The 11,317-nt window shown below is 46.5% G+C and overlaps 1 non-coding gene across 1 annotated transcript; it reads right to left on the minus strand.

The window, feature by feature from the left end:
* Positions 1-228: 228 nt before the first annotated feature.
* LOC116357530 (U7 small nuclear RNA) lies at positions 229-283 on the minus strand. Its single transcript, XR_004205551.1, has one exon. It is a non-coding gene; the product is annotated as a U7 small nuclear RNA (small nuclear RNA).
* Positions 284-11,317: the final 11,034 nt, after the last annotated feature.

Genomic DNA, 11,317 nt, shown 5'->3' on the forward strand with positions numbered 1-11,317 from the left:
AGTATTTACAGTTAATTAACTATAGTATAAATACTGTAGTAAAGAAATGTGTAGTACATACTGTAGTAATTAATGTTGTGTTTTTGCAGATTGTAGTATACTGTTGTATAAACTGTAGTGTTTCTGCAGACTGTAATATACAGTACTGTAGTTTTTGCCGTATTGTTTTTGCTGGTGTTACTGTAGAATTTACAATAGTGTTTTTGTTTTACTATCTTTGACATAGAAGGAGGCTTTCTCCTTGAGGAAACCTGCTGGAGAAATACTAAAAGAGTAAATTTTCCATAACCTGTCGATAGATGTAATTATATAGTATTTACTATAGTTAAAAAAGTGCAGTATTTACTATAGTTTTCTACGTGAATAATACACATGACTGAGGGATACTACAGTGTGAAGTATAGTATTCTATAGTAAACTGTAGTATTTTTACAGGTGGAGAAGTTTATTTTGCATTATTTTTCTCATCCAGAGCAACTTACATGTTGCTCTTACATGCGCAATGGTATGTTCACAGATTTTTCACCTAGTCAGCTCAGGTATTCAAACCAGCAACCTTTTGGTTACTGGCCCAATGCTCTTAACCGCTAGGCTACCTGCCACCTACTTTATGGCCTTTTTTAGTGTTGCACAAACGGTTGTGTAGAAATTGTGTAATACGTACTAAAAGTGTGGAAAATAGAGATAAATGATTTGGAGCTTGTGCGTTCCAGATCGCACAAGCCAAGGGTGCCTACTTAAAAGGTGAGTAGTGGCTGATCCTCTGTCAATGTTCAGCTATGTATGGTGTCGCTCACACACATGCACACACACATGCACACACAAATGCTATTTTCCTTTAAATCCGCTCAGATGAGTATTGTTGTAAACATTACAGCTGTTCTTTAAGTGGACTGTGCCCCTGTCTGGCCGTAAATGACAAAAACACAAAAAATTATCTAGTTGCTGAATATAAGGAGTTTTACTTCTACAGATGGGGAGAGGTCTGGCCGTAATAAAGAGATGCTCTGCTTTTGTGACACCACACTCCAAGTTCTGTAGGCTCTAGTTTTGTCTAATCTTGATTATTGTCCAGTCGTGTGGTCCAGCGCTGCAAGGAAAGACCTAGTTCAGCTGCTGCTGGCCCAGAACAGACCGGCATGTTTTGCTCTTCATTGTAATTTTGCAACAGCTAATGGGCATGCTAATAAAATACCAAGTACCAATTTGTAAAGATTAGTGTTAACTGCAGGCTTAACCTTAGTGGAAGGACGTTTCTAACAAACTTCCCCAATGGAGTGGAGCCGAGAGCAGGCTTTGTGGAATCTAGCTCAGACTACATCGATTTGCCCATAGTCAATAATTTAAAAATTATAATAATTATGAAATGCCCACCTTGTACCTATGTTTGTCCTCTGTAGTTGTGTGCATTTCTTTGTTTGCTGAAGTCCATACTTTTAAAATAAACGTTAATCAAATATCACAGCTGACTGTTTTCTTGTTGAGATTCAATTGGCACCTGCGCACTTGCACTGAGTTGCCATCTTAGAGCAACAGCAATGAGCAAACAGCCAATGTTTGTGTTTGACGAACGTTTAAAGAAAAAGTATGGAAACAAAGAAAGGCACACAACTACGGAGGACAAACACACAGTAAGTACAAGGTGGGTGTTTCACAGCTTTACACTCTGCCTTGACCCACCTGGACAAAACCAACACCTATGTGAGAATGCTGTTCATAGACTTTAGCTCAGCATTCAATACGGTCATTCCATCTAGGCTGGTCACCAAACTCCATGACCTAGGGATCAGCCCCTCTCTCTGTAACTGGACTTTGGACTTCCTAACCAACAGACCCCAGTCTGTCAGGTTAGACAACTTCACCTGCTCAACCCTGAACCTGAACACCGGTGTGCCACAGGGCTGCATGCTGAGCCCCCTCCTGTACTCCGTCTTCACCCACGACTGCGATCCTGTACACGGTTCCAACACCATCGTAAAGTTCGCAGATGACACCATGGTGGTAGGGCTGATCAGTGACAATGACGAGTCAGCCTACAGGGAGGAGGTCAAACACCTGGCTGCATGGTGCGCTGACAACAACCTGGCCCTCAATGCGAAGAAAACCAAGGAGGTCATTGTGGATTACAGGAAGTCTAAAAGCTGCAGCCATGCCCCAGTTCTCAATGATGGCACTGAGGTGGAGCAGATGCCCAGTTTCATATTCCTGGGTGCCTACATCTCTGATGACGTCTCCTGGACCCTCAACACCTCAACCCTGGTCAAAAAGGGTCAGCAGCGCCTGTACCTTTTGAGCAGGCTGAAGAAGGCCCACCTGTCTCCCAAGATCCTGGTGAACTTTTACCGCTGCACGGTCGAGAGCATTCTAACTAACTGTGCCACAGTGTGGTTTGGGGGATGCTCTGTGGCTGACCGGAATGCCCTGCAACAGGTGGTGAAAACTGGAGGGCGCGCAATTCAAAAAATAATCATACAAATGATGGATATTAAACATTTTGTAACATACAATTACCTTATATCTGTTAAAAGCTTAAATTCTTATTAATTGAACTGCATTGTCCGATTTACAATAGGCTTTAAAGCGAAAGCATACCATGCGATTGTTTGAGGACGGCGCCCCACATCAACATATTTTTCAACCAGCACAGGCTTCATAAAATCACAAATAGTGATTAAATAATCACTTACTTTTTGAAAAACTTCCTCTGTTTGAAATCCAGTTGGTTTTTCTTTGGATTTTCTCCTACCATATCAATTGTGTTATAGTCTCATGCATTATTTTTCAACATTTCTACAAACTTCAAAGTGTTTTCTATCCAATGCTACCAATTATATGCATATCCTGGCTTCTGTTCCTGAGTAACAGGCCGTTTACTTTGGGCACCGTCAGTCAGACAGGAAGTGGAAAAAATAGGGTCCTAGACATTATTCAGTTATTCATGTACATGTCTACCTCGGTAACCTCATTGTTGTTATCTCTGCATGTCAGCTGTGTACCTCCTTGCACTTACAATTTGCATTCATCTCACATTAAGACTTGTCATTTGTACTTGCCATTTGCCTTCATTGCACATTTATACATCCCACTTAATAACATACATTGTACTTAATTGTTTTACTTATATATTTTATTTGCACTTCTGGTCTGATGCTAACTGCATTTTGTTGTGCTGTACTTGTTCAATGACAATAAAGTTTAATCTGATCTAATCTATAACTTATTATTGACCATGGACAAATCGATGTAGTCAGAGCTAGATTCCACAAAGCCTGGTCTCGACTCCACGCCGTTGGTGAAGTTTATCAAACACACCCTTCACCATGGAGTGGAATTTAGTCCGCCAGCTTAACCCCTACCTGGTCATTAGACATGGACAAACCAGTTGGAGATCACATGGCCTGCAAATAAAATTTAAAAAAACGATATGCTGTGTACCATGTGTCTGTTGAAATGGTTTTAGTTGTGTCCTAAAAAGTTACAGAACTTGTTTTCAAAAGAGGGAGGAGTGGAGAGGAAGGTAAATAGAGAGGGTGGAGTGGAAGGCAAGGGAAAGAGAGAGAGGAGTGGAGAGGAAGGGATATAGAGAGGGGTGGAGAGGAAAACAAGGGAAAAAGAGAGGAGTGGCGAGGAAAAGAAATAGAGAGGGGTGGAGAGGAAGGCAATGGAAAGAGAGAGGAGTGGAGAGGAAGGGAAATAGAGAGGGTGGAGAGGAAGGCAAGGGAAAGAGAGAGGAGTGGAGAGGAAGGGAAATAGAGAGGGTGGAGAGGAAGGCAAGGGAAAGAGAGAGGAGTGGAGAGGAAGGGAAATAGAGAGGGGTGGAGAGGAAGGCAAGGGAAAGAGAGAGAGGAGTGGAGAGGAAGGGAAATAGAGAGGGTGGAGAGGAAGGCAAGGTAAAGAGAGAGAGGAGTGGAGAGGAAGGGAAATAGAGAGGGAGGAGAGGAAGGCAAGGGAAAGAGAGAGAGGAGTGGAGAGGAAGGGAAATAGAGAGGGTGGAGAGGAAGGCAAGGGAAAGAGAGAGAGGAGTGGAGAGGAAGGGAAATAGAGAGGGAGGAGAGGAAGGCAAGGGAAAGAGAGAGAGGGTGGAGAGGAAGGCAAGGGAAAGAGAGAGGAGGTTGGAGAGGAAGGGAAATGGAGAGGGGTGGAGAGGAAGGCAAGGGAAAGAGAGAGAGGAGTGGAGAGGAAGAGAAATAGAGATGGTGGAGAGGAAGGCAAGGGAAAGAGAGTGGAGGTTGGAGGGGAAGGGAAATAGAGAGGGGTGGAGAGGAAAGCAAGGGAAAGAGAGAGGAGTGGTGAGGAAGGGAAATAGAGAGGGGTGGAGAGGAAGGCAAGGGAAGAGAGAGAGGAGTGGAGAGGAAAGCAAGGGAAAGAGAGAGAGGAGTGGAGAGGAAGGGAAATAGAGAGGGTGGAGAGGAAGGCAAGGGAAATAGAGAGAGGAGTGGAGAGGAAAGCAAGGGAAAGAGAGAGTAAAGGCGAGGAAGGGAAATAGAGAGGGGTGGAGAGGAAGGCAAGGGAAAGAGAGAGGAGTGGAGAGGAAGGGAAATAGAGAGGGGTGGAGAGGAAGGCAAGGGAAAGAGAGAGTAAAGGCGAGGAAGGGAAATAGAGATGGGTGGAGAGGAAGGCAAGGGAAAGAGAGAGGAGTGGAGAGGAAGGGAAATAGAGAGGGGTGGAGAGGAAGGCAAGGGAAAGAGAGAGAGGAGTGGAGAGGAAGGGAAATAGAGAGGGGTGGAGAGGAAGGCAATGGAAAGAGAGAGGTGTGGAGAGGAAGGGAAATAGAAAGGGGTGGAGAGGAAGGCAAGGGAAAGAGAGAGAGGAGTGGAGAGGAAGGGAAATAGAGAGGGATGGAGAGGAAGGCAAGGGAAAGAGAGAGAGGAGTGGAGAGGAAAGCAAGGGAAAGAGAGAGAGGAGTGGAGAGGAAGGGAAATAGAGAGGGTGGAGAGGAAGGCAAGGGAAAGAGAGAGAGGAGTGGAGAGGAAGGGTAGAGAGGGTGGAGAGGAAGGCAAGGGAAAGAGAGAGGAGGTTGGAGAGTAAGGGAAATAGAGAGGGGTGGAGAGGAAGGCAAGGGAAAGAGAGAGAGGAGTGGAGAGGAAGGGAAATAGAGAGGGGTGGAGAGGAAAGCAAGGGAAAGAGAGAGGAGTGGAGAGGAAGGCACAGGAAAGAGAGAGGAGTGGAGAGGAAAGGAAATAGAGAGAGTTGGAGAGGAAGGCAAGGGAAAGAGAGAGGGTTGGAGAGGAAAGCAAGGGAAAGAGAGAGGAGTGGAGAGGAAGGGAAATAGAGAGGGGTGGAGAGGAAGGCAAGGGAAAGAGAGAGGAGTGGAGAGGAAAGCAAGGGAAAGAGAGAGGAGGTTGGAGAGGAAGGGAAATAGAGACAGGTGGAGAGGAAGGCAAGGAAAGAGAGAGGAGGTTGGAGAGGAAGGGAAATAGAGAGGGGTGGAGAGGAAGGCAAGGGAAAGAGAGAGGAGTGGAGAGGAAAGCAAGGGAAAGAGAGAGGAGGTTGGAGAGGAAGGGAAATAGAGACAGGTGGAGAGGAAGGCAAGGAAAGAGAGAGGAGGTTGGAGAGGAAGGGAAATAGAGAGGGGTGGAGAGGAAAGCAAGGGAAAGAGAGAGGAGTGGTGAGGAAGGGAAATAGAGAGGGGTGGAGAGGAAGGCAAGGGAAGAGAGAGAGGAGTGGAGAGGAAAGCAAGGGAAAGAGAGAGAGGAGTGGAGAGGAAGGGAAATAGAGAGGGTGGAGAGGAAGGCAAGGGAAATAGAGAGAGGAGTGGAGAGGAAAGCAAGGGAAAGAGAGAGTAAAGGCGAGGAAGGGAAATAGAGAGGGGTGGAGAGGAAGGCAAGGGAAAGAGAGAGGAGTGGAGAGGAAGGGAAATAGAGAGGGGTGGAGAGGAAGGCAAGGGAAAGAGAGAGTAAAGGCGAGGAAGGGAAATAGAGAGGGGTGGAGAGGAAGGCAAGGGAAAGAGAGAGGAGTGGAGAGGAAGGGAAATAGAGAGGGGTGGAGAGGAAGGCAAGGGAAAGAGAGAGAGGAGTGGAGAGGAAGGGAAATAGAGAGGGGTGGAGAGGAAGGCAATGGAAAGAGAGAGGTGTGGAGAGGAAGGGAAATAGAAAGGGGTGGAGAGGAAGGCAAGGGAAAGAGAGAGAGGAGTGGAGAGGAAGGGAAATAGAGAGGGATGGAGAGGAAGGCAAGGGAAAGAGAGAGAGGAGTGGAGAGGAAAGCAAGGGAAAGAGAGAGAGGAGTGGAGAGGAAGGGAAATAGAGAGGGTGGAGAGGAAGGCAAGGGAAAGAGAGAGAGGAGTGGAGAGGAAGGGTAGAGAGGGTGGAGAGGAAGGCAAGGGAAAGAGAGAGGAGGTTGGAGAGTAAGGGAAATAGAGAGGGGTGGAGAGGAAGGCAAGGGAAAGAGAGAGAGGAGTGGAGAGGAAGGGAAATAGAGAGGGGTGGAGAGGAAAGCAAGGGAAAGAGAGAGGAGTGGAGAGGAAGGCACAGGAAAGAGAGAGGAGTGGAGAGGAAAGGAAATAGAGAGAGTTGGAGAGGAAGGCAAGGGAAAGAGAGAGGGTTGGAGAGGAAAGCAAGGGAAAGAGAGAGGAGTGGAGAGGAAGGGAAATAGAGAGGGGTGGAGAGGAAGGCAAGGGAAAGAGAGAGGAGTGGAGAGGAAAGCAAGGGAAAGAGAGAGGAGGTTGGAGAGGAAGGGAAATAGAGACAGGTGGAGAGGAAGGCAAGGAAAGAGAGAGGAGGTTGGAGAGGAAGGGAAATAGAGAGGGGTGGAGAGGAAGGCAAGGGAAAGAGAGAGGAGTGGAGAGGAAAGCAAGGGAAAGAGAGAGGAGGTTGGAGAGGAAGGGAAATAGAGACAGGTGGAGAGGAAGGCAAGGAAAGAGAGAGGAGGTTGGAGAGGAAGGGAAATAGAGACAGGTGGAGAGGAAGGCAAGGGAAAGAGAGAGGAGTGGAGAGGAAGGGAAATAGAGAGGGGTGGAGAGGAAAGCAAGGGTGGAGAGGAAGGGAAGAGAAAGAGAGAGGAATGGAGAGGAAGGGAAATAGAGAGAGGTGGAGAGGAAGGCAAGGGAAAGAGAGAGGAGTGGAGAGGAAAGCAAGGGAAAGAGAGAGGAGGTTGGAGAGGAAGGGAAATAGAGACAGGTGGAGAGGAAGGCAAGGAAAGAGAGAGGAGGTTGGAGAGGAAGGGAAATAGAGAGGGGTGGAGAGGAAGGCAAGGGAAAGAGAGAGGAGTGGAGAGGAAAGCAAGGGAAAGAGAGAGGAGGTTGGAGAGGAAGGGAAATAGAGACAGGTGGAGAGGAAGGCAAGGAAAGAGAGAGGAGGTTGGAGAGGAAGGGAAATAGAGACAGGTGGAGAGGAAGGCAAGGGAAAGAGAGAGGAGTGGAGAGGAAGGGAAATAGAGAGGGGTGGAGAGGAAAGCAAGGGTGGAGAGGAAGGGAAGAGAAAGAGAGAGGAATGGAGAGGAAGGGAAATAGAGAGAGGTGGAGAGGAAGGCAAGGGAAAGAGAGAGGAGTGGAGAGGAAAGCAAGGGAAAGAGAGAGGAGGTTGGAGAGGAAGGGAAATAGAGACAGGTGGAGAGGAAGGCAAGGAAAGAGAGAAGAGGTTGGAGAGGAAGGGAAATAGAGAGGGGTGGAGAGGAAGGCAAGGGAAAGAGAGAGGAGTGGAGAGGAAAGCAAGGGAAAGAGAGAGGAGGTTGGAGAGGAAGGGAAATAGAGACAGGTGGAGAGGAAGGCAAGGAAAGAGAGAGGAGGTTGGAGAGGAAGGGAAATAGAGACAGGTGGAGAGGAAGGCAAGGGAAAGAGAGAGGAGTGGAGAGGAAGGGAAATAGAGAGGGGTGGAGAGGAAAGCAAGGGTGGAGAGGAAGGGAAGAGAAAGAGAGAGGAATGGAGAGGAAGGGAAATAGAGAGAGGTGGAGAGGAAGGGAAGTAGAGGTGTAGAGAGGAAGGGAAGTAGAGGTGTGGAGAGGAAGGGAAGTAGAGGTGTGGAGAGGAAGGGAAGAGAAAGAGAGAGGAATGGAGAGGAAAGGATGAGAAACAGAGAGCAGAGGAAGTGAGAAATAAAAAGAGATGTAGAATGATTGTAGAATGTAGAATGACAGTGCATCTCCATATCAGATCACTAGACTTATTTGCGCCATCAGAGAGCCATCACACATTTAAAACCAGATACTTTTAGACTTTTACTCAATAAGTATTTTATTGGTGATTCATTTTCTATCAAGGTATCTTTACTTTTACTCAAGTATGACACTTAAGTACTTTTTCCTCCGCTGGTTAAATACCACAATGACAATAAGCAGTGCTGTGGTACAAGCCTGGACATGATGTTTGCATTATAGTACAGCACATGCAATGGGTACAGCAAATGCAATGGGTACAGATTAGTGTTAACTGCAGGCTTATTAACCCCTACCTGGTCTACATTAGACATGGAGAACCCAGCCCGAACATAGACCATTTAAACACTGTGTACCATGTGTCTGTTGAAATGGTTTTTATTGTGTCCTTCAAAGTTGCATTAAAAAAAACTAAGAAAGAGGGAGGGGGAGAGGGAGGGAAGATAAAAAGAGACGGGTGGAGAGGAAGGGAAGGGAAGAGAGAGGAGTGGAAAGGCAGGGAAGGGAAAGAGAGGAATGATGAGGAGAGGAGGGGAAGACAAAGGAGAGGAAAGGAGGATAAAGAGAGAGGGGTGGAGAGGAAGAGAGGATAAAGAGAGAGGGGTAGAGAGGATAAAGAGAGAGGGGTAGAGAGGAAGAGAGGATAAAGAGAGAGGGGTGGAGAGGTAGAGAGGATAAAGAGAGAGTGGTAGAGAGGATAAAGAGAGAGGGGTAGAGAGGAAGAGAGGATAAAGAGAGGGGGGTGGAGAGGAAGAGAGGATAAAGAGAGAGGGGTAGAGAGGAAGAGAGGATAAAGAGAGAGGGGTAGAGAGGAAGAGAGGATAAAGAGAGAGGGGTGGAGAGAAGAGGAAGGGAAAAGAGAGGAGTGGAAAGGAAGGGAAGCTAACGAGAGACAGTTGGAGAGGAAGGAAATGGAAAGAGAGGAGGCTTAACCTGGTCTACGTTAGACATGGAGAAACCAGCTGGCGAAAACATGGCCTGAAATTAGACAAATCGACATAATTATACATTATGTACCATGTGACTGTTGAAATGGTTTTCATTGTGTCCTAAAAAAGTAACAAAGAGAGAGAGGTGGAGAGAAAGGGAAGAGAAAGAGAAGGTGGGTGAGGAAGGGTAGAGAAAGAGAGAGGAATGGAGTGGAAGGGAAGATTAAAAGAGAGGAATGGAGTGGAAGGGAAGATAAAAAGAGAGGAATGGAGTGGAAGGGAAGATAAAAGAGAGGAATGGAGTGGAAGGGAAGATAAAAAGAAAGGAGTGGAGTGGAAGGGAAAATAAAAAGAAAGGAGTGGAGTGGAAGGGAAGATAAAAAGAGAGGAATGGAGTGGAAGGGAAGAATAAAAGAGAGGAGTGGAGTGGAAGGGAAGGGAAGATAAAAAGAAGGTTTGCACCACTCCATCATCAAGTTTGCTGATGACATAACAGTTGTAGCCCTGGTAACCAAAAACGATGAGTCAGTCTATAGGGAGCAGATAACTGAACTGGCATTGTGGTGCCAAGACAACAACCTCTCCTTCAACGTCAGCAAAACAAAGCAGTTGATTGTTAACTTCAGGAAGCAAAGGAGGGGAAATGCTTCGATCCACATCAACTGAACTGCTGTAGAGCGAGTCAGCAGCTTTATGTTCCTCGGCGTCCACATCCCTGTGGACTTGGCATGGATCACCAACACCACCACTCTTGTCAAGAGGGAGCAACAGTGTCTCTACATCCTAAGGCGGCTGAAGAAATTCAGCATGCCACCCCGGTTCCTCTCCAAAACTACCGCTGCACCATTCGTCGACAACTGCAAGGACCTCCAGGGTGGTGGTGAAGACGGCCTAGTAGATCACTGGGACCGTGCTCCCACCAATCCAGGACATCTACTCGAAACGGTGTCTGAGGAAGGCCCAGAGTATCATCAAGGACCCCACACACCCCAGCCATGAGCTGTTTACTACTTTACCATGGGGCAGATGGTATTGGAACACGAGGTCTGATACCAACAGGTTCAGACACCGTTTCTATCTACAAGCCATCAGACTGCTGAAAACTTGAACTGGACTGACCACCTGCTCTGATTCTCCACACCTTAGCAAACATGCACTCACTCATGCACACCCCCACACAGACATATACACACATGCTACATACACATCACAACTGCTGCTACCAGACTCTTATTATGATTGCTAAACACTCCCCAAAACACGTGTAAATATTGGACTATAAATTGTGCCTTCCTGTATTATAATTATGCTAAAATGTTTATTTTATTATACTGAACAATTTACTTTTGTTCGTATTCTTATCTTTTATTATTTCTTATTGTTGTTGCTTGAAGGAACCTTCAAGCAAGCAATTCATTGGATGGTGTATACCATGTGTATCCTGTATTTCTGACCAATAAAACTTAAAACATGAACATTTTAAAGTGAACTCTCCATTGACTTAAAATCAAAATCAAACCAAATGTTATTAGTCTCATGCTTCGTAAACAACAGGTGTAGACTAACCGTGAAATGCTTACGGGCCTTTCCCAACAATGCAGAAAGATAAATAATAGAACTATTATAACACAAGGAATAAATACCCAATGAGTAACAATCAAATCAAATCAATCAAATTTATTTATATAGCCCTTCGTACATCAGCTGATATCTCAAAGTGCTGTACAGAAACCCAGCCTAAAACCTCAAACAGCAAGCAATGCAGGTGTAGAAGCACGGTGGCTAGGAAAAACTCCCTAGAAAGGCCAATACCTAGGAAGAAACCTAGAGAGGAACCAGGCTATGTGGGGTGGCCAGTCCTCTTCTGGCTGTGCCGGGTGGAGATTATAACAGAACATGGCCAAGATGTTCAAATGTTCATAAATGACCAGCATGGTCGAATAATAATAAGGCAGAACAGTTGAAACTGGAGCAGCAGCACAGTCAGGTGGAAGTTGAAACTGGAGCAGCAGCATGGCCAGGTGGACTGGGGACAGCAAGGAGTCATCATGTCAGGTAGTCCTGGGGCATGGTCCTAGGGCTCAGGTCAGTTGAAACTGGAACAGCAGCATGGCCAGGTGGACTGGGGACAGCAAGGAGTCATCATGTCAGGTAGTCCTGGGGCATGGTCCTAGGGCTCAGGTCCTCCGAGAGAGAGAAAGAAAGAGAGAAGGAGAGAATTAGAGAACGCACACTTAGATTCACACAGGACACCGAATAGGACAGGAGAAGTACTCCAGATATAACAAACTGACCCCAGC

This window comes from Oncorhynchus kisutch, linkage group LG25 (genome assembly GCF_002021735.2).
Source record: "Oncorhynchus kisutch isolate 150728-3 linkage group LG25, Okis_V2, whole genome shotgun sequence".
NCBI lineage: Eukaryota > Metazoa > Chordata > Actinopteri > Salmoniformes > Salmonidae > Oncorhynchus > Oncorhynchus kisutch.